The sequence below is a fragment of the Pongo abelii genome, chromosome 10 (assembly GCF_028885655.2).
Source record: "Pongo abelii isolate AG06213 chromosome 10, NHGRI_mPonAbe1-v2.0_pri, whole genome shotgun sequence".
Lineage (NCBI taxonomy): Eukaryota > Metazoa > Chordata > Mammalia > Primates > Hominidae > Pongo > Pongo abelii.
The window spans coordinates 85,840,138-85,860,969 of NC_071995.2; the positions used below are offsets into that span (position 1 = coordinate 85,840,138).

The following is a 20,832-nucleotide window of genomic DNA, read 5'->3' on the forward strand; positions in this document are numbered from 1 at the left end:
CATTTGACCCAGCCATCCCATTACTGGGTATATACCCAAAGGATTATAAATCATGCCGCCATAAAGACACATGCACACGTATGTTTATTGTGGCATTATTCACAATAGCAAAGATTTGGAACCAACCCAAATATCCAACAATGATAGACTGGATTAAGAAATTGTGGCACATATACACCATGGAATACTATGCAGCCATAAAAAATGATGAGTTCATGTCCTTTGTAGGGACATGGATGAAGCTGGAAACCATCATTCTCAGCAAACTATCGCAAGGACCAAAAAACCAAACACCACATGTTCTCACTCATAGGTGTGAACTGAACAATGAGAACACATGGACACAGGAAGGGGAACATCACACCCTGGGGCCTGTGGTGGGGTGGGGGGAGCGGGGAGGGATAGCATTAGGAGATATACCTAATGTTAAATGACAAGTTAATGGGTGCAGCACACCAACATGGCACATGTGTACATATGTAACTAAGCTGCACGTTGTGCACATGTACCCTAAAACTTAAAGTATAATAAAAAAATAAAAAATAAAAAAAATAATTACCTTTCAGACTTCATCCTCCCCTCTTATTCTTCTGAGGGAGGGAAAGAATGATCATCAATAGCAAGTGTCAGTTACAGCAACACAACACAGAGAGCTGGCTTCATGCTTAGGAGACAATGCTGTGCCCCTTTCCCATAGTTGATGGTGCTCTACATGTTCAGAGAAACTTCTAGTACAAAGCATAAAAGTGATCCCTGAAAGATTAGTCTTGATAAATGATATGGTTTGGTTGTGTCCCCACCCAAATCTCATTTTGAATTGTAGTTCCCATAATTCCTACATGTCACGAGAGGGACGAGGTGGAGATAATTGAATCATGGGGCTGGTTTCCTGCATCCTGTTCTCATGACAGTTAGTAAATTCTCCCAAGATCGATGATTTTATAAGGAACTTCCCCCTTCGCTCAGCTCTCGTTTTTCTTCTCCCTGCCACCATGTGAAGAAGGATGTGTTGGCTTCCCCTTCTGCCCTGACTATAAGTTTCCTGAGGCCTGCCTAGCCATGCTGAACTGTGAGTTAATTAAGCCTCTTTCCTATATAAATTACCTAGTCTCAGGTATGTCCTTATAGCAGCATAAGAATAGACTAATACAATAAAGTATATTTCAAAGTTGAAATTGATGTTTGAGTATAACTACCTCAGAAAGGCATATGTCCTGTTTTGCTTAGGGTACAATCCTGCATAAAGCCACTCAATGTACTAGTGTCCCAAAGCATTAAACTGAAGAATTTCAGAAGTCTTTTCTCATTCATTTAAAGGATAGCAATTAATACTTTTCTTACATTTCTTGTTTAATTCTGATTCTTTCTTAAAGATAGTAGATTTTTACATCATTTGTTGACATTTAGTAATGAATGGAGTAGGTCATCCAACATTTTAGGACTATTAATTGCTATTTAAATGATAACGCATTTAGAGGTATAATTAATAAGCATTTTTTGCAATATTTTAATTTGGCATGTTAAGTTTTTTAAAATAATAAAATTCCATATGTATATGTAGTTGAATAATCTCAACAATCTTATACAGGCCAGAATTTTAAGTTTTCATTACTTTTTATACCTACACAAGAATCAAAATTATATTTTATTAAAAAATTAGTGGAAAATAAAAAAAAAGAATGTAAGAATTAAGATATCCAGTCACAAAAGATCATGACTACCATTTCTTTACCATCCAAAATGCAAACATCTAATTAGTAACTAAAGTTTGCTGCCTTTATTTTCTATATGTCAGTAAATCTCCCTTTGACATCTATTTAGTTGCTCCTTTAATTGAGGTAGTATTCAATATCTTGTTTCTACACTATTTCTATAATTTTCTTGTCTTTATGTTCTACTCTCATTCATTCATTATAGTGCTTTCAGTTATATATCGAAAACTATGACTATTCTAATCCTTTGATTAATATATTTATGCACCCTCTCAATTGTAGTGTAAACCCAAAAACTTATCTCTAATGTGCTATATAAAACTCCATGCTCCAGGAGAGTATCTGTGCCTTTTCACACTTTCTTTCCTTTACCTGGATTGGCTACTTTCATTTTCTCCACTCAGTGAACTCATTTACCATCCCAAAGTCCAAGTTTAAACATCACTTTCTCCATGAAGCCTGCCTAACATTGCCTCACTAATCACTCTTTTCCACTTATCTGTTTTATCCCTCTCTTACCATATTTTAATGATTTTGTTAAAAGATTATTTCCCCTACTTGGATTATGTCTCACTTATATTAGCGTAACTTCCATTTCCTCAGGCCTTTGCCTTGTAGCAGTTGTCAATGTGGACCCAGGTGCAAGAATTATTGAATGGATTTATTAATTTATTAAAAATGCAAGTATACCTAGTGAGATTAATTATAGATACTACAATATTAAAATATAAGCAACTAGAGGTCCAGGACAAAGTAACATAAGATAGTGGAGTCCCATGAAAGCATTGTTCAGTAACTTTCATGTGCACTTACCAAGCTGTGTAAGATCTTAGTGTAGTATTTATAGGAAATGATGAATTCTCCAGAGAGATATCATGGAACATAGTACCCATAAACTAATTTTTATCAAATTATAGACTGGAGCATCTCTATTTTCTATTATTTTCTTTGAAGTCTATGAATTATTTGTATTCTTAAATACCCAACTAGATTTTATACTGCTTAAGAAGTTCTGGATGGTTCTAATGATGAATATATTAACTTTTAATTTTTCATAGACATTATTTCCTAGTTAAGTTAAATAAATAGAGACCCCATGATATACCAACAATACAAAATTCCTGGAGAGTAAAATTTTTTCCAGAAAAAAAAAAAACACACTTTTGTTTGCATTGCGACTCTGAGACTTTTAACACTGCTGAGAAGATCATGGCCTCTTCGGACATTTCACACAATGCAATTCATTTTAGCCATTAAGTAAAATACCACAAAATTCACTAGGATATGAGACTAAAGCTAAAATTTACTTTGAAAAACTATTTCTACAAAAAGTTAAAGATAACAGTGCTAGTATGAGTTATAGGTATTATGGTTATAGGTATACTTAGGGAAAAAAGTATCTGTGATAGTTGCCATTCATTAAGTACAACCAATTAGTTTGCTAATTACAAATTATTTTTTATCCTTATATTAAAACGAGTCCTCTGAGTAAAGATCACTCTCATTAGTAGTCCTGTGGACTAGACTGGATTATCTTATATCTCTTGTGGCAAAAAGAGTGTTGACTTTGGCATCAGACAAATCTGGGTTTGCATCTTGGCCGCACATGTAGAAACAGTACACCTGAAAGCATATTGCTTACTCCTTCTGAGGTTCAAAGATTTTCCAATATGTCCTATGGGAAGAAGTTCTGAATCTGATAAAGCAAAATGCCATTATTTGATATGTAAATCTCACCCCCTCTTAAAAAAAGTTGATTATTTTTAAAACTACCATTTGTGTATTAAAAGTATATGTGTGCATGTGTAATATATATAATTAACTAGAAAATTTAATGGCACGTATAGAAAGAAGGGGGATACCTGGGACCATGTTTATTTGCTTATATTAAGTGTGGGTATATAAGAGCATGCATGAAGGTGTGTGTATGTGTACTAAAATCCAGAGTGAGAAAGTGCCCACACTCCAAAATAATATTTCTAGTTGGGAAAAATATTTTAGCGTTGTCGGGATTTATTGTCAACTCAATGATATTCCTCTAATGTAAGACAATTCTCTTTTGCTTATTATTTATTTAATTGCTTTTAATTAAAGCATGGGACTTGTTCCTCAAAGAGTATGAACTTTGACTTTGCCTGTCCCCTTCCGCAAAGAGTACCCTTCTCCTGAACATGCCAAGGTATTGAGTGATAATACACAGAACAAAGAATGGGTTGGCTGTTTTTTTATTTTTCCTTTTTTCTTTTTTTTTTTCTTGTTTTGCATTTGACCCACTGAGATACAATATAAGGCAATTAAAATTGTTGGTTGTACAGAATGCTAACCTGCTTTCTCTATGAGCTTATGAGCTTTTGAATTTAATTGGCTTCTTTCTACACCACCATTCAAATGGTGACATGTCTGCTACTTAAGTTACCTGAGGATAAAGAGGAAAGATATTGGCAGCAGAACATGGAGTTTCCTTGCCAAAAGCTGTCCTTTTCTTTATGGATGACTGAGATTTATCGAGGTCATACACTATGCTTCTAATGTAGAGCATTATGCAACTTTGGGGAAATTCTTCTTAAGTGTAAATTAATTATCCTGTAATAGAGATATAGAGAAGAGGAAATAAAAGATAAATTCTTCAATAAATATGGTCAACATTAACTAGCATCACTGAATCCTCCTGAAAATATAAGGAACTTCAGTAATAAAAAATGCGGCTGAGAAATACAGCTTTAGCTTCTCATTAAAAACACAGTTCAAATGCTTTCTCTTTGACGTCTTTCTGTCATGCAAAGTTAGTTCCTATTTTTTTCCGTGTTCCTGTACATTTTGCATATTTTTTCTGTATTACAGCCTCAACCTTTTTCCTGCATGCCTCCATCCTTCATTCTTCAAAAGCAGGGATCCAATATAATTCATTTTAGTATATTTAGCACCTCATGAAGAACCAGACATTTAATTCTTAGCAGGAGCTCAAAAATGTTTAATGAATGAATGAATGAAGCACTACATAGACCCACAAAGTGTGTCTTGTCATAGAATTAAATAGGATCTTTCAAGTTAAAAGTGACAGAAACTTATCTCAGGTTAACCTAAGCATAAATAATTATATTGGTTTGTATAACTGGAATGTTGAAGAATAAAGCAGGGCTCACTTTAGTAAGTAAAAGAAAAATTATTTTCTTGGGCTGAGACGATGGGGTTTTCTAAATATACAATCATGCCATCTGCAAACAGGGACAATTTGACTTCCTCTTTTCCTAATCGAATACCCTTTATTTCTTTCTCCTGCCTGATTGCCCTGGCCAGAACTTCCAACACTATGTTGAATAGGAGTGGTGAGAGACGGCATCCCTGTCTTATGCCAGTTTTCAAAGGGAATGCTTCCAGTTTTTGCCCATTCAGTATGATATTGGCTATGGGTTTGTCATAAATAGCTCTTATTATTTTGAGATACTTCCCATCAATACCTAATTTATTGAGAGTTTTTAGCACAAAGGGCTGTTGAATTTTTTCAAAGGCCTTTTCTGCATCTATTGAGATAATCATGTGGTTTTTGTCTTTATTCTGTTTATATGCTGGATTATGAAAAAAATTATTTTCTTACAGTTCTGGAAGAAAAATACTGTTCAAAACTGTGATAATCAGCTTGAACTTTTGGTTGACCTATCTGGGACCATGTACCTATTCCTATAGCTAGCTGGAGTTGAAGTAGGCTAAACCTAATTTAAAATGTACTCAAGATTATCTAAAAATTCTATGAAGTCCCTATCAAATTTTCAATGACATTCTTCATGGAAATATTTTTTAAAATTCTAAAATTTGTATGGAACCACAAAGACACTGAATAGGCAAAGCAATATTGAGCAAGAAGAAGAAAGCTGGAGACATTACACTACCTGATTTCAAATAATCTTATAAAGCTATAGTAATCAAAACTGTATGGTACTGTCATAAGAAGAGACACATAGATCAATGGAACAGAATTGAGAGTCTGGAAATAAATCCATGCATATATGATCAATTGATCTTTGAGAAAGATGCAAAGAATACAAACTGAGGAAAAGATAGTCTCTTCAATAAATGGTATTGAAAAAATAGGATATTCACATTCAGAAGAGGGAAATTGGACCCTTATACCATTCACAAAAATAAACTCAAAATGGATTAAAGACTTAAACATAAGGCCTGAAACTATAAAGAATCCTAAAAGAAAACCTGGAGGGAAAGCTTTTTGGCATTGGTCTTGGCAAAATTTTATAACTAAGATTTCAAAAGTACAGGCAACAAAAGCAAAGATAAAGAAGTGGGACTATATCAAACTAAAATGTTTCTGCTGAGTAAAGGAAATAACAAAATAAAAAGACAACCTACAGAATGGAAAAATAACTGCAAATGGTGTTTCCAATAGAGGGCTAATATCCAAAATATATAAAGAACTTATACAGCTCAATAGTAAGAAAATGAATAACCTGAATAGAAATGGACAAAGCACCTAAATAGACATTTTTCCCAAGGAAGACATATAAATGACTAATAGGTAAATGAACCATCACTACTCCTCAGGAAAATACAACTAAAAACCACAGTGAAATATTTCACACCTGTTAGGATGGCTGTTACCAAAAAGGCTAATGATAATAAGTATTAGCAAGGATGTTAAAAAAAGGAAACTCTTTTTCTGTTGGTGGTATTGTAAATTGGTACAGCCATTATAAAAAATATTACGAATGTCCTCAAAAAACTAAAACTACCTTGTTACTCAGCAATCCCACTTCTGGGTATAGACCCAAAGTAATTGAAATCAGTATCTCAAGGAGATATCTGCAGTCCTATGACCATTGCAGCATTATTTACAATAGCCAAGATATGGAGACAACCTAAGTGTTCATTGATGAAGAAAATGTAATATATATAATAGAATTTTACAGACAGACACACACAGATGCACACTGATATGATTTGACTGTGTCCCCACCCACATCTCATCTTTATTCCCATGTGTTGTGGGAGAAACTTGGTGGGAAGTAATTGAATCATGGAGGCAGGTCTTTCCTGTGCTGTTCTCATGATAGTGAATAAGTCACATGGGATCTGATGGTTTTAAAAAGGGGAGATTCCCTGCATAAGCTCTCTTTGCCTGCCACCATCCATGTAAGATGTAACTTGCTCCTTTTTGCCTCCCACCATGATTGTGAGGTCTCTCCAGCCATGTGGAACTGTAAGTCCATTAAACCTATTTTTCTTCCTAGTCTCGGGTATGTTTTTATCCACAGTGTGAAAACGGACTAATATGGTAAATTGGTACCAATAGAGTGGGATGTTGCTGAAAAGATACCTGAAAATGTGGAAGTAACTCTGGAACTGGGTAACAGGCAGAGCTTGGAACAGTTTGGAAGGCTTATAAGAAGACAGGAAAATGTACAGAAGTTTGGAATTTCCTAAAGACTTGTTGAATGGCTTTGCCCAAAATGCTAATAGCGACATGGACAATAAGATCCAGGCTGAGGTGGTCTCAGATGGAGATGAGGAACTTGTTGGGAACTGGAGCAAAGGTTACTCTTGTTGTGTTTTAGCAAAGAGACTGGTGGCATTTTGCCCCTACTCTAGAGATCTGTGGAACTTTGAACTTGAGAGAGATGATTTAGGGTATCTGGTGGAAGAAATTTCTAAGCACCAAAGCATTCAAGAGGTGACTTGGGTGCTGTTAAAGGCATTCAGTTTTATAAAGGAAGCAGAGCATAAAAGTTCAGAAAATTTGCAGCCCAACAATGCAATATAACAGAAAATCCATTTTCTGAGGAGAAATTCAAGCTGGCTGCAGAAATTTGTATAAGTAATGAGGAAATGAGTGTTAAACCTCCAAACAATGGAAAAATGTCTCCATGGCATGTCAAAGGTCTTCATGGCAGCCCCGCCCATCACAGGTCTGGAGGCCTAGGAGAAAAAAGTGGTTTTGTGGGCCAAGCCCAGGGTCTCCATACTGTGTACAGCCTAGGGGCTTGGTGCCCTGCATCCTAGCTGCTCCAGCCATGGTTAAAAGGGGCCAAAGTAGAGCTTGGGTCATGGCTACAGAGGGTGCAAGCCCAAAGCCTTGGCAGCTTATACATGTTGTTAAGCGTGCAAGTGCACAGAAGTCAAGAATTGGGGTTTTGGAACTTCCACCTAGACTTCAAAAGATGTATGGAAATACCTGGATTGCCAGGCAGAAGTTTGCTGCAGTGGTGGAGCCCTCATGCTAGGGCAGTGCAGAAGGGAAATACGGGCTTGGATCCACCACATCAAGTCTCTACTGGGGTACCACCTAGTGGAGCTATTAGAAGAGGGCCACCATCATCCAGGCCCCAGAAGGGTAGATCCACTGACAGCTAGCACCGTGCACCTGGAAAAGCCATAGATACTCAATGTCAGCCCCTGAAAGCAGCCAGGAGAGAGGGCTATACCCTTCAAAGTCACAGGGGTGGAACTTCCCAAGGCCATGGGAGCCCATCTCTTGCATCAGCATGACCTGGATTTGAGGCATGGAGTCAAAGGAGATCATTTTGGAGCTTTAAGATGTGACGGTCCTGCTGATTTTTCAGACTTGCATGGGGCCTGTAGCCCCTTTGTTTTAGCCAATTTCTCCCATTTGGAATGGCTGTATTTACCCAATACCTGTACCCCCATTGTATCTAGGAAGAAACTAACTTGCTTTTGATTGTACAGGCTCATAGGCAGAAGGAACTTGCCTTGTCTCAGATGAGACTTTGGACTGTGGACTTTTGAGTTAATGCTGAAATGAGTTAAGACTTTGGAGGCCTGTTGGGAAGGCATGATTGGTTTTGAAATGTGAGAACATGAGATTTGGGAGGTGCCAGGAGCAGAATGATATGGTTTAGCTGTGACTTACTCCTCCTTGCCTTCTGCCATGTTTGTGAGGCCTCCCCAGCTATGTGGAACTGTAAGTCCGTTGAACATTTTTCTCTTCCCAGTCTTGGGTAGGTCTTTATCTGCAGTATGAAGACAGACTAATACACACACACACACAAATGGAATATTAATCATCCTTAAAAAGAAGAAAATTCTGTTGTTTCCAACAACATGAATAAACCAGGAGGATATCATTCTAAGTGAAAAGAGCCAGACACAGACAGACAAATACTGCATGACTTAACTGATATGTAGAAACTAAGGAATTTAAACTCATAGAAAAAGATTAGAATTGTCATTACCAGTGACAGGTGGTAGGTGAAATGGGGAAATAAGTGTTAAAGGGTGCAAACTTTCAGTTACAAGATGAATAAGTTCTGAAGACCTAATGAACAGCATAGTAACTAAATTGTTTATTAAGATAGTTAATAAAACTGTATTTTATACTTTAAATTTGCTAAGAGGTTATATCTTAATTATTCTTACAACATGCACACACAAAAAGGGAAATTACATGAGGTGATGGATATGTTAATTAGCTTGATTGTGGTGTTGACTTCACAGCATAAGCATATATCAAGACATGATGTTTTTACATCTTAAGTACATACAATATTTATTTGTCAGTTGTGCCTCAAGAAAGCTGGGAAAAATAAAAATAAACAACATGAAATAACATGTATGGAATCGGTTTCTCATAGGAAAATGTCTCTAAAATAAAATGGAAGTGGATGCTAAGAGGGTCAAAACACCAAATGTCTATTTCAGTCACAATTATTTAGGAGACTAAGTTTTTGGAAGCACTTGGGTAAAACAAATAAAAACGGGAAATCACCCAAACCAGCTATTTCTTGACTCCTATTTCTTGATGGGTTAATATATCTAACCTATCAAAGACATTCACTTATCCATCCATGCTTTCATTTATTAATTCATTTATTTAACAATTTGTTGACCCAGTACCATGCATCACACAGAGTTCTTAGGTGCCACCCTAGCCAGGGAGCCAGTTTCATAGATAGATAATTACACAGGACATCATTAGTATCTTTTGACCTTTGTGGAATATCTTATGAAACAACTAGTTTAAACTAGTTGCATAATGGAATGATAACTAATTTATTCAAACAAAATATGATTGATTGTTTCATCAATACTGATTTTTTTAAACTATCATACGTCGATGTCTAGTCTTATTGAGATCTGGAGTAAACCAAACACAAAACAAAATATTTGGTTTATTTTATCTGTGGATATTCTATAAAATGTATCTTATTAACATTTAGAGCAGATATTTGTTATATTTCTGTTTTTTCTTTAGTTCATTATTGTAGAAGTCAAAGTTTAGTGATTTGGAGTTATATTTAAGTTAAAATTGGCACTATTAATGTAAATTTCTTATCACTTATTCTGTTCTTCCCATTATACCTTAATATAGATTTTAGTACTTTACTTATGTGTAAAAATAACTCTTTTTACTAGAGGTTGATACTCCACAGATACTGAAAGAACAATGACAAAAACGTACCTATAGGACAAACAAACTGTTCTGGTTCCAAAATGGCATTGAAGAAGCAATCTGACTCCACTTCCCTCCCCCCACAGAAAGCCAAATACAGATATAGAGTGCAGAGATTATCACCAGCAATATCTCAGAACTTAAATATGAGGATGAGACAGTTCCCAAGGCAACAGAGAAGTAAAAAAAAACTTTGAGCAGACATTCAGAGAATTGAAATTCCATATCTGCAATGCCTCTCCAAGTCTAAATGGCAATAAGCACGTGGAAAACTTCCTCCCAGCTCATGATTTCTACAGTGGAAAAAGTGAGATTGAGGTTGACAACTAGCTTCCCCACCAATTTGGGTTTCCTGGCAGGATACCTGTCCCAGGAATAATCAATTGGAAGTATCAGGAGTGGCTGAAAGGAGAAATATTCCTGAGGACAGCCAGATACATAGGCAGGGGCAGAACTATCATTCCCCGCATTGGAAACTCTGCTCTGTAACTTGGCTAAAGAAGACCCCATATCAGAGTGACTGTTCAGCAACACCATGCTGGTAGGAGATTTATTCCATGGGTTCCTTAGGCATGAACTCCTAGCCTGCCTTCCCACACTACCAAGATATCCCCTTTGGGGCAGTAGGCACTCTGATTATTTACTAGAGCCAAGGTAAACCTAGGTTTAACGCACATCTAGGGCCATCAATGAGACAGCTATCTAGCATGCAAAAAGAAGAAAAAAAGGAAATTAACAGAAAAAAATTACAAAGCCTCTCTAAGCAAACATATCCAAGAAGAACGAACATAGGCCAGACAGAAAGGACCAGAATAAATAACTAATTATTTGATGCAAAGGCATAGACATACATCCACAAGAAACAACAGTAAACAGTGAACCATGGCTTCTCCAAACAGAGAAAGCAAGGAATCAGTGACTAAACCTAACAAGACAATAATACATAAGCTCTCTGACCAGGAATTCACAATAGCAGGTTAAAGAAAATTCCATGATCTCCAAGATAGTACAGAAAAGCAATCCACAAATTTATCAGAGAAAATTAACAAAAAGATTGAAATAATTGAAAAATCAAATAGAAATCTTAGAATTCAGAAATACATTTGCTGAACTGGAAACCTCCTTAGAGGCTTTCAATAGCAGAATGGATGAGACAGTGGAGAATCAGCAAGCTCAAAGACAGGTTATTTGAAAATGCACAGAGGAGAAAAAAAGAATAAAGAGAAAAAAGATTGCCTATAAGATATGGAGAATTACCTTAAAAGATAAGATAATTAATAGTCCAAGTCAACTATTAATGTTCAAGAGGGGGTTGACCAAGTATCAGGAGAACCAGCCCCCAATATTTCAACATAGGTTCTTTCCATTTTCCCTGAGTGTCAGCCAGTCTGAGAAATAAAGAGAAAGAGTACAAAGAGAGGAATTTTACTGCTGGGCCTCTGGGGGTGACATCACATATCAAGATGTCCATGATGTCCCCTGAGCTGCAAAACCAGCAGGTTTTTATTAAGGACTTTAAAAGGGGAGGGGTTGTATGAACAGGGAGTAGGTCACAAGGATCACATGCTTTAAAGGGCAATAAAGATGACAGGGCAAAGGGCAAAGCAAAGATCACAAGGCAAAGGGCAAAATTAGAATTACTAATAAGGGTCTATGTTCAGCTGTGCACGTATTGTCTTGATAAACATCTTAAACATCAGAAAACAAGGTTCAAGAGCAGAGAACTGGTCTGACCTCAAATTTACCAGGGCGGGATCTTTTCCCCACCGTAATAAGCCCGAGGGTACTGCAGGAGACCATGGCATATTTCAGTGCTTATCTCAACTGCATAAGACAGACAATCCCAGAGCAGCCATTTATAGACCGCCCCCCAGGAATGCATTCTTTCCCCAGGGTATTAATTATTAATATTCCTTGCTGGGAAAAGAATTCAGCAATATCTCTCCTACTTGCCTGTCTGTTTATAGGCTCTCTGCAATAAGAAAAATATGGGTCTATTCTGCCCAACTCCGCAGGCAGTCAGACCTTTGGTTGTCTTTCCTTGTTTCCTAAAATCACTGTTATTCTGTTCGTTTTCAAGGTGCACTGATTCCATATTGTTCAAACACACGTTTTACAATCAATTTGTACAATAGTGGTCCTGAGGTAACATACATTCTCAGCTTACAAAGATAACAGGATTAAGAGATTAAAGTAAAGACAGCCATAAGAAATTATAAGGTATTAATTTTGGGAACCGATAAATGTCCATGAAATCTTCACAATTTATGTTCAGAGACTGCAGTAAAGACAGGCATAAGAAATTATAAAAGTATTAATTTTGGGAACTGATAAATGTCCATGAAATCTTTACAATTTATGTTCCTCTGCCACGGCTCCAGCCAGTCCCTCTGTTCCGGGTCCCTGACTTCCTGCAACAACCAAGAGCAAGGGGTATAACCCACTCATAACTCTATTTGAAGCACAAAAGATACTATCAAAAATAATAATAGCTACGGCAACATGTTAAGGCATAGACAATATAACAACATGCAAATTTACATAATTAAAGGTCAAAATGTGGGAGAATGAAGTTAAAGTGTAGAGTTTTAAAAATTTGGGGGTTGTTTCTATTCTTTGTGATCTAAGATAACTTGTCATCTCTTTAAAATAACTTCTTATAAGTTTTTTTGTAAGCTTCATGGTAACCACAATGCAAAAACCAATTAAAACATACTATTTGAGAAACTCACTTAACTGCAAAGAAAGAAAGTAAGAAAAGAAGAGTTACAAAACATCAGAAAACAAAGAACAAAGTGGCAGGAGTAAGTCCTTGCTTATCAATAATAACACTGCATGAAAATGGGCTCAATTATCCCATTAAAGGGCATACATAGGCTGAATGAATAAAGAAAATAAGATCTAACTGGCCAGGCATGGTGGCTCATGCCTGTAATCCCAGCACTTTGGGAGGCCAAGGCAGGCAGATCACGAGGTCAGGAGATCGAGACCATCCTGGCTAACACAGTGAAACCCTGTCTCTACTAAAAATACAAAAAAATTAGCCGGGCATGGTGGCGGGAACCTGTAGTCCCAGTTACTCAGGAGGCTGCGGCAGGAGAGTGGCTTGAACCCGGGAGGTGGAGCTTGCAGTGAGCCGAGATTGTGCCACTGCACTCCAGGCTGGGTGACAGAGACTCGTCTTAAAAAAAAAAAATAAGAAAATAAGATGTAACTATATGCTATCTACAAGAAACCTTCTTCACCTATCAAGACATACAGGCTGAAAGGGATGGAGCAGAAAATGATATTCCATGCAGTTAGAAATCAAAATATAGAATGAGTAGCTATACTTATATTAGGTAAAATAGTCTTAATCAAAGCCTCTTCACAATAGCTAAAATACAGGATCAAATTATCTATCTATCAGTGAATGAATGTATAAAGAAAATGTGGTGTATACACACACAATGGAATATTATTTAACAATTGAAAAATAAAATCCTGTCATTTGCAGCAGCATGGATGGAACTGGGAATCATATTAAGTGAAATAAGCCAAGCACAAAAACACAAATATTGCATGTTCTCATTCATTTAAGAAATAAAAAAGTGGATCTCATGAAGATAGAAAGTAGGTTGGTAGTTACCAGAGGCCAGGAAGTGTAGTGAAGAGGGAAAATAAAGAGAGATTAATTAATGGGTACAAATATACAATTAGAAGAAATAAGACCTAGTATTCAATAGATGAGTTGGTTGATTATAGTTTACAGTAATCTACTGTACATTTCAAAATAGCTAAAAGAGAATAATTTAAATGTTTTATAGCATAAAGATAAGAAGGATATTTAAGGTGATAGATATACCAATTACTCTGATCTGATCTTTCCACATTATATGTACATATGAAATTAACACATGTACTCTGAATATATGTACGTTATTACATATCAATTTAAAATTTTTTAAGTATACCTATAATGAGAAAAAGTTGAGATAATTATGATTTAAATTTTCAAGTTTATCTAAAACCTAAGCATTATAAGGATTAAAAAAACTCTTTAAAATTGTTAAAGAAAGAATTGCTGTCTCCCTGAACTAAATATAAAGCAATAAAAACTTTTCATTGTCTGGAACAACACTGTTCAATACGAGCTCTATATTTATTTTTTAATTTTCTAGGAGCCACATTCAAAAAGTAAATAGGTAAAATTAATTTTAACAATACACTTTATTTTATCCAAAATACCCAAAACATCATTTTACCACTTAATTCACATTTAAAATATTTACATTTATATATGTTTTATATGTTGATATATATATTACCTTTTTATGCTGTCATTAAAATAAATATGTATATATTTACCCTTACAGCTCTTCTCAATTTGAAACAGCCATCTCTCAAGTACTCACTAGACACATGTGGCTAACAGCGTTTGGGATGGTGCAGTTCTGGAACATTAAGTAATATGAGAGAAATCCAAGACTTTACTTGAACATACAACTACAGATTTTTAAAAATCAAGAAATTACTATTTTCTACTAATTAGATCTGATTAAAATACATTTTATAAGCCTCATACTTTCATTTATTGGTTTATGTGTTTCCAAGGTAAAAAGCAAATTGCAGAGACACTGCTCTGATGAAGTAGTTGGCTACATAAAAAGTAATGCCCTGTACATGGTCTATTTGTGCTAATCAGGTTGTACTTGAGGATTACCTACATCAGAATCACTAGGGACATTTCCTGATAAATGCTGATATTTTGACTCCCAACTGTTATTTTGTTTGTTGTTTGTTTCTGGAGTTTGAGCCTAAGAATCTGTTATATAACTGTTCCCCACATGATCTTCAAGCATGTAAATATTTGAACTATATGACTATATGTTATATTCTATATAGAAGTTAGTAATAATAACCAATAATCAAAATAGCTTCATTTTGCCTAACAAATTATATATATATATATATTATTTGACATAATCAGATATAGAAATTGTTTTCAGGTCTTGAATATCCTGTGTTATTCTCAAGAAGAAAGACTCAGATTCATTTATTTGGCAGACTCGAATTAGTCATTTATTCTAGAGAAAATCTAACCAGTATTTTAACAAACTATTAATCTAATGAATAATAAGAAAAAAAAGAAAGAAAAGCTAAAAAATAAAAATAAGAAAAAATATGAATAAATCTAAGAAAGATTTAAAATGCATGTGATGGTGTATGAACTGTTTTAGCTCTGAGGATATAGAAATCTTTTTTCCCCCTTTTTCCAGCTACAGAAAACTGGCATTCAACAACTATTTATATAAATATTTACTATAAAGCAAAAATATGCAGACTAATGAGAGCGTAAAATAAGGGCATCAGAGTGCATTATAGGTGAGGTGATCATAAATGTTATTCTGGAAAAGGACTCTGAGAAGAGACATGAATGAGGTGATGGAGAAAATCAAATGAAATCTGGATATCAGCATACCAGGCAGAGTAAACAGGATGTTCAAAGGCCTTATGCTGAAAATAAGTTTGTCAGGCTCAAGGAAAAAATAACACCAGTGGGGCTCTAAAAGAGAAAGTAAGTAGGAGATTGGCAGAAACTGATATAGAAGAATTAGGCAGGAGCCAGATTATTTTGATTCTTATAACCATGGTAGCAATTTAGGATGTTATTTTCTGTATTAGTCCATTCTCACACTGCTATAAAAAAACTTGCCAAGACTGGGTAACTTATAAAGGAAAGACGTTTAATTGGCTCACAGTTCCATATGGCTGGGAAGGCCTCAGGAAACCTACAATCCAATCATGGCAGAAGGCAAAAGGAAGGCAGGCAACTTCTTCACAAGGTGGCAGGAGAGAGAATGTCAGAAGGAGGAACTTGTGAAACAATGATATCAAATCTCATGAGAACTCATTCACTATCATGAGAAGAGCATGCGAGAAACTGCCCCCCATGATTCCATTGCCTCCACCTGGTCTCCCCCTTGACACGTGGTGATTATGGGGATTACAATTCAAAATGAGATTTGGGTGGGGACACAGCCAAACCATATCATTCTACCCTTGGCCCCTCCTGAATCTCATGTCCTCATATTTCAAAACACAACCATGCCTTTCCTACAGTCTCCCAAAGTCTTAACTCATTCCACCATTAACTCAAAAGTCCTAGTTCAAAGTCTCATCTGAGACAAAGCAAGTTCCTTTTGGCTAGGAGCCTGTAAAATTAAAATCAAGTTGGCTAATTCCTAGGTACAATGAGGGGTATAACCACTGGGTAAATAAATACACCCATTCCACCACTCACTCCATGGGAGAGATCTAATTTACCTGCCCTTTCATCTCAAGAATAGTGGTATAGGGTCAAAAGGAATGTACCTTTCACCCTCTGAAGATTTGATAATTTGAGTCTATAAAATAAACAGAGAATAGACAAATTAATAGGGGAAAAACCCTTTTAATTATGTGCATACATACAAGATTCCCACAAAATACGAGACTCAAAAAAGGGTCAGATTAAAGTTCTTATAGCATCAGAATAGGAACTTAGAGCTTCTGGTGTGAGAGGGTGACAAGCTATGGGAGAGTTAAGGGAGAAAATGCAAGGTGAACGCAAGTTGTTTTGTTATGCATATAAAGTCTCTCAGGTAATAAAAGTTGTCTCAAAGAGGAACTGTCAGAAGAATTTGGGTGGGAAATTACCCTTTAGTCAGTCACTTCTAGTCACTTCTAGTCTCTTCTCCTGTGATATGGTTAATCTTCCCTACTTGGTTAGATTCCAGGGAAGCAGGGTGGGAACAAATGAGGTTCTTTCAGATAAGAGGACTTCAAAGGAGATCCCTGTCTGAATTTGCTCTTTCCTAAGTTCTCTGTTTGAAGTAATCAGCATGCCAAACAAGCATATTTTGGGGTGATATTTCCTAGACTCCTTCCACTGAACTACACTGATTGTAATATATGTTATTTCTACTTTTAGAAAAAAAAAAAAACGTTGGCTAGTTTCTCAGTCCTGGCTGAGGACTCTGGAGGGCAACAGAAATGAGCTTGCAAATTACTTTGAAAAAGACACTAAAATTGAGCTACTGTAGCTTTAGAATTAGCTTTCACTCTCAGCATTGATCTTTTCCAGAACAAGATAGGAGTTATATCAGATAGACACAGATGGCAAGGTGGTCAACTTAGACCATGTCCAGTAGGACCAAACTAGCACAAAAGCAAAAACAAACAAACAAACAAAAATCTGAGATGTACTGCTGCTTTTATGAAGCTTGCAGAGGGAAATGCAACTGATTAGCAATGCTGAGTGTCTATGAGGAGCCAATAAAACTGGTTATCAAAAGACGTACAATATTTAAATATCTGCCAGGCCCAGAGAGAGCAAGGACAACTTGTGAATGTACCAATTCAAGACTATTCTTATCGCCCTTACTTCTATTTTCTCCCTAAGTCTCAACCAAAGAGATGCCAGAAGAATACATTACTTGGTGTGTTGAGGGAGGAGCAGAAAAAAAGAGAGAATGACCATGCCATCTTATCCTCCTTGAATTGGCCTATCAATACTATTGTGATGGTTAATTTTATGTGTCAATTTGACTGGGCCAATGAGTGCCCAGACATTTAGTCAAACATTATTCTAGGTATGTCCATGAGGGTGTTTCTGGATCAGATTAACATTTGAATTAGCAGACTAAGTACAGTAGATTGCCTTCCTTAATATGGTTGAGTTTCATCTAATCAATGGAAGATCTAAATAGAACAGAAAGATTGAGTAATAGGGAGTTTCTCCTGCCTGACTGCCTTAAGCCGAAACATTAGTTTTTTTTCCTATCTTTGAACACTTCTTTGAACTGAAACAAATTCCTCTCTTAGATATCAAGGCTTTTAGACTGGAGTTACACCACTGGCTCTCCTGGACCTCCAGCTTGCCAACTCACTCTGAAGATCTTGGGAACTCTCAAACTCTATACTCAATTGAATTGACTTTTTATAATAAATATGACTAACAGAACTGTAGAGGAGATTTATTGTTGAGTGTAAGATTTGTACTATTATTGGGGTTGTTAATTGTGATTCCTGATTTGAGCTGGTATTGGTGTATCCAAGCCTATGTTATAAAAATCATAAGGTGTTTGTTTTACCTATTTTCCTTCTCATCCTTTTCATCCTCTGGGAATGATAGCTTGCACTTAGTCATTTTAGTAGAGGGTAGTCACTGCTAGTTGATCAACATTACACCCTGACCCACAGGGGCTGCCCACAAGATTAGTGAGTTTGTTTTTCTTTCAAATAATAATGATACTTAGGTCATGTAAACTTCTTGGATAACATCCTGATGTTCAATTGGCCAAGTAACAAAAGAAGCTTTGATCACTGGGGATCCCACCTCTTGTATACCTACCTTACTCATAAAAGCTCTGTTATGTTGAAAGGCAGATTGGATCTGAGAGTTTGCCTTTACCACTCTCACACTTGGGCCAAATGGAATAAACATTTATCTGCTCTTAAGCACTGATGTGTCAGTATTTGACTAACTGTGCATCAGGTATTGGAACCTAGTTTTTGAAGTTCTACAGCTTTGGGACCTAAAATAACCACAGGTCTGTATAGGACATTCTAGTTCCTAACACTAAACTGAAAATTCATGGAACTGGATCTCATTTCCATTCAAGGCTAATGAAGACTCTTAAAGGAACAGTACAGGACAAAAGCAAAGTTGCCTTATAATTGTATTTTATAAATTGAACTAACACTTACAAAGGGATTAATTTTAGTAATAGTATTTCAGTGAAATTAATCTGCGTATGAGTAGAAATGAAAACTGAAGTAGGGTAAGTGTCAATGAAAGATGAGTAGAACCAGTATAATTTTAAAAACATGAAGAGGGATACTACTAGCAGAAGTGAGATGAAAAGAAAAAGGTCAGAATCATTTAGTGGATAACCTGAAATCAAGATTTGGGAGGCAGTACAATTCCCATTAGTAATAAAGGCTAGCATGAAATGTTGGTAGGACAGCTAAGATTAAGTGTAAGAAATGATCATGTGAGTGAGGAAGCTGAGCAACTAAGAGACAAGGTTTCTGGGCTGACTACTGATATAGATGTTAATAAAGAATGATGATGTCAGCGTTGTTGCAGAGAGAGAGCTTGAGCCAGGTGTTAAAATCCTCAGTGAATGACAGAGAAGGAGCAGAATTAGGGAGATGATTACAACAAAGAAAGGTAGATGGTAATACAGTATGATCACTCACTTTTGAAAAGCTAATTCTAACTTTGGGTTCCATAATTTTTATTTCAGAAGTGATTTAATAAACCCTACATTAGTTTTCTAGGACTGCTATGTAATATAGCACAGACTGCATTGTTAAAAATAACAGAAATGTATTTTCCCACACTATTGGAGGCTAGAAACCCAAAATCAAGGTGTTCTCAGGGCCATACTCTCTCGAAAGCCTCCAAGGGAGGATACTTCCTTGCCTTGTCCAGCTTCACTTCTGGCAGTACAATTTCAATCTCTGCCTCCATCCTAACATGGACATCTTTACAGGCCATTTTCCCTGTGTGGATCTGTCCAAATTTCCATCTTCTTATAAGAACAACAGTTTTATTGGATTAGGGCGCATCCTGATCATCTGATCTTAACTAGATTTCATCTGTAAAAAAGCTATTTCCAAATAAGTTCACATTCACAGAGGTTAGGGCTTCAACATATGATTTTTGAGAAACCCTGCTGTTGTCAGAGTGTTTTTTTCCACTCAAAATTTATATGTTGAAATTCTAACCCCCAAGATGATGATGTTAAGAGGTGGGACCTTTGGGAGGTGATTAGGTCATGAGGGTACAGCCACCATTTACTTCCTTATAAAAGATGTCCAAGGGAGCCATTTGCCCTGGCCACCATGTGATGAAAGTGAGAAGGTGGCATCTATGAACCAGATAGTGACCCTCACCAGACATGGAATATGCCAGTACCTTGATCTTACAATCCCAGCCTCCAGAACCATGAAAAATAAATTGTTTATTAGCTATCTAGTTTATGGTATTTTGCTATGGCAGCCCAAAATAACTAAGACAGACACAATTCAATCAATAACAAACCCCAAGCCTCATATACATTACATTGTTTAAGAAATTAGCATCCAAGATGAACCATATGTAGATTGGATTAAGCATCAAGTACCCTAAATATAATGGCAGAAAATGTGTCGCTTTCGTTTTTCAGATAATGTCATTAGGTAAGAGTAATAAGAGGGTATTTGTGTTCAATTTAGTTGTATTTGCTGTTATTTGGGAGAATTCTTATTTCTTCAAGTCAGAATGCTATGAAAATCCATTTTTCCTTATGACAAAATGTGAATTATCTCTCAAGATATAGGAGATAATGTCTTAGAAAACCTCCTAGTTTCATATTTCCTCCTCTTGTTATATAAATATACTAAATTTAATAAAGCAGTATTAAAAAAGGAAAAAATACAATAAAGAGGAGCCAGTGTTTGTCACCGAGGAAGAAAATTATGAACACAATAGCTTGGTAATGTCTTAGAAAATATTTGGATGTTACAATTTAATAAAAGAACTATAAATATCTGTTTGAACTGTAAGTGCCCCATACAATATTATTTCTCAAGAACAATGAAACCAAATCTGTCTTCATTTTCATCATACCAAGTATGCTATTGCATACTACTGTTTATATAGTTGGCACAACAGTTGCTTGATTTTTTCAGTAG

The 20,832-nt window shown here is 36.0% G+C and overlaps 1 non-coding gene across 1 annotated transcript; it reads right to left on the reverse strand.

Moving 5' to 3' along the window:
• Positions 1 to 557: 557 nt before the first annotated feature.
• Positions 558 to 769, reverse strand: LOC112136030 (small nucleolar RNA U3). The gene has a single exon (XR_002917233.1). It is a non-coding gene; the product is annotated as a small nucleolar RNA U3 (small nucleolar RNA).
• Positions 770 to 20,832: the final 20,063 nt, after the last annotated feature.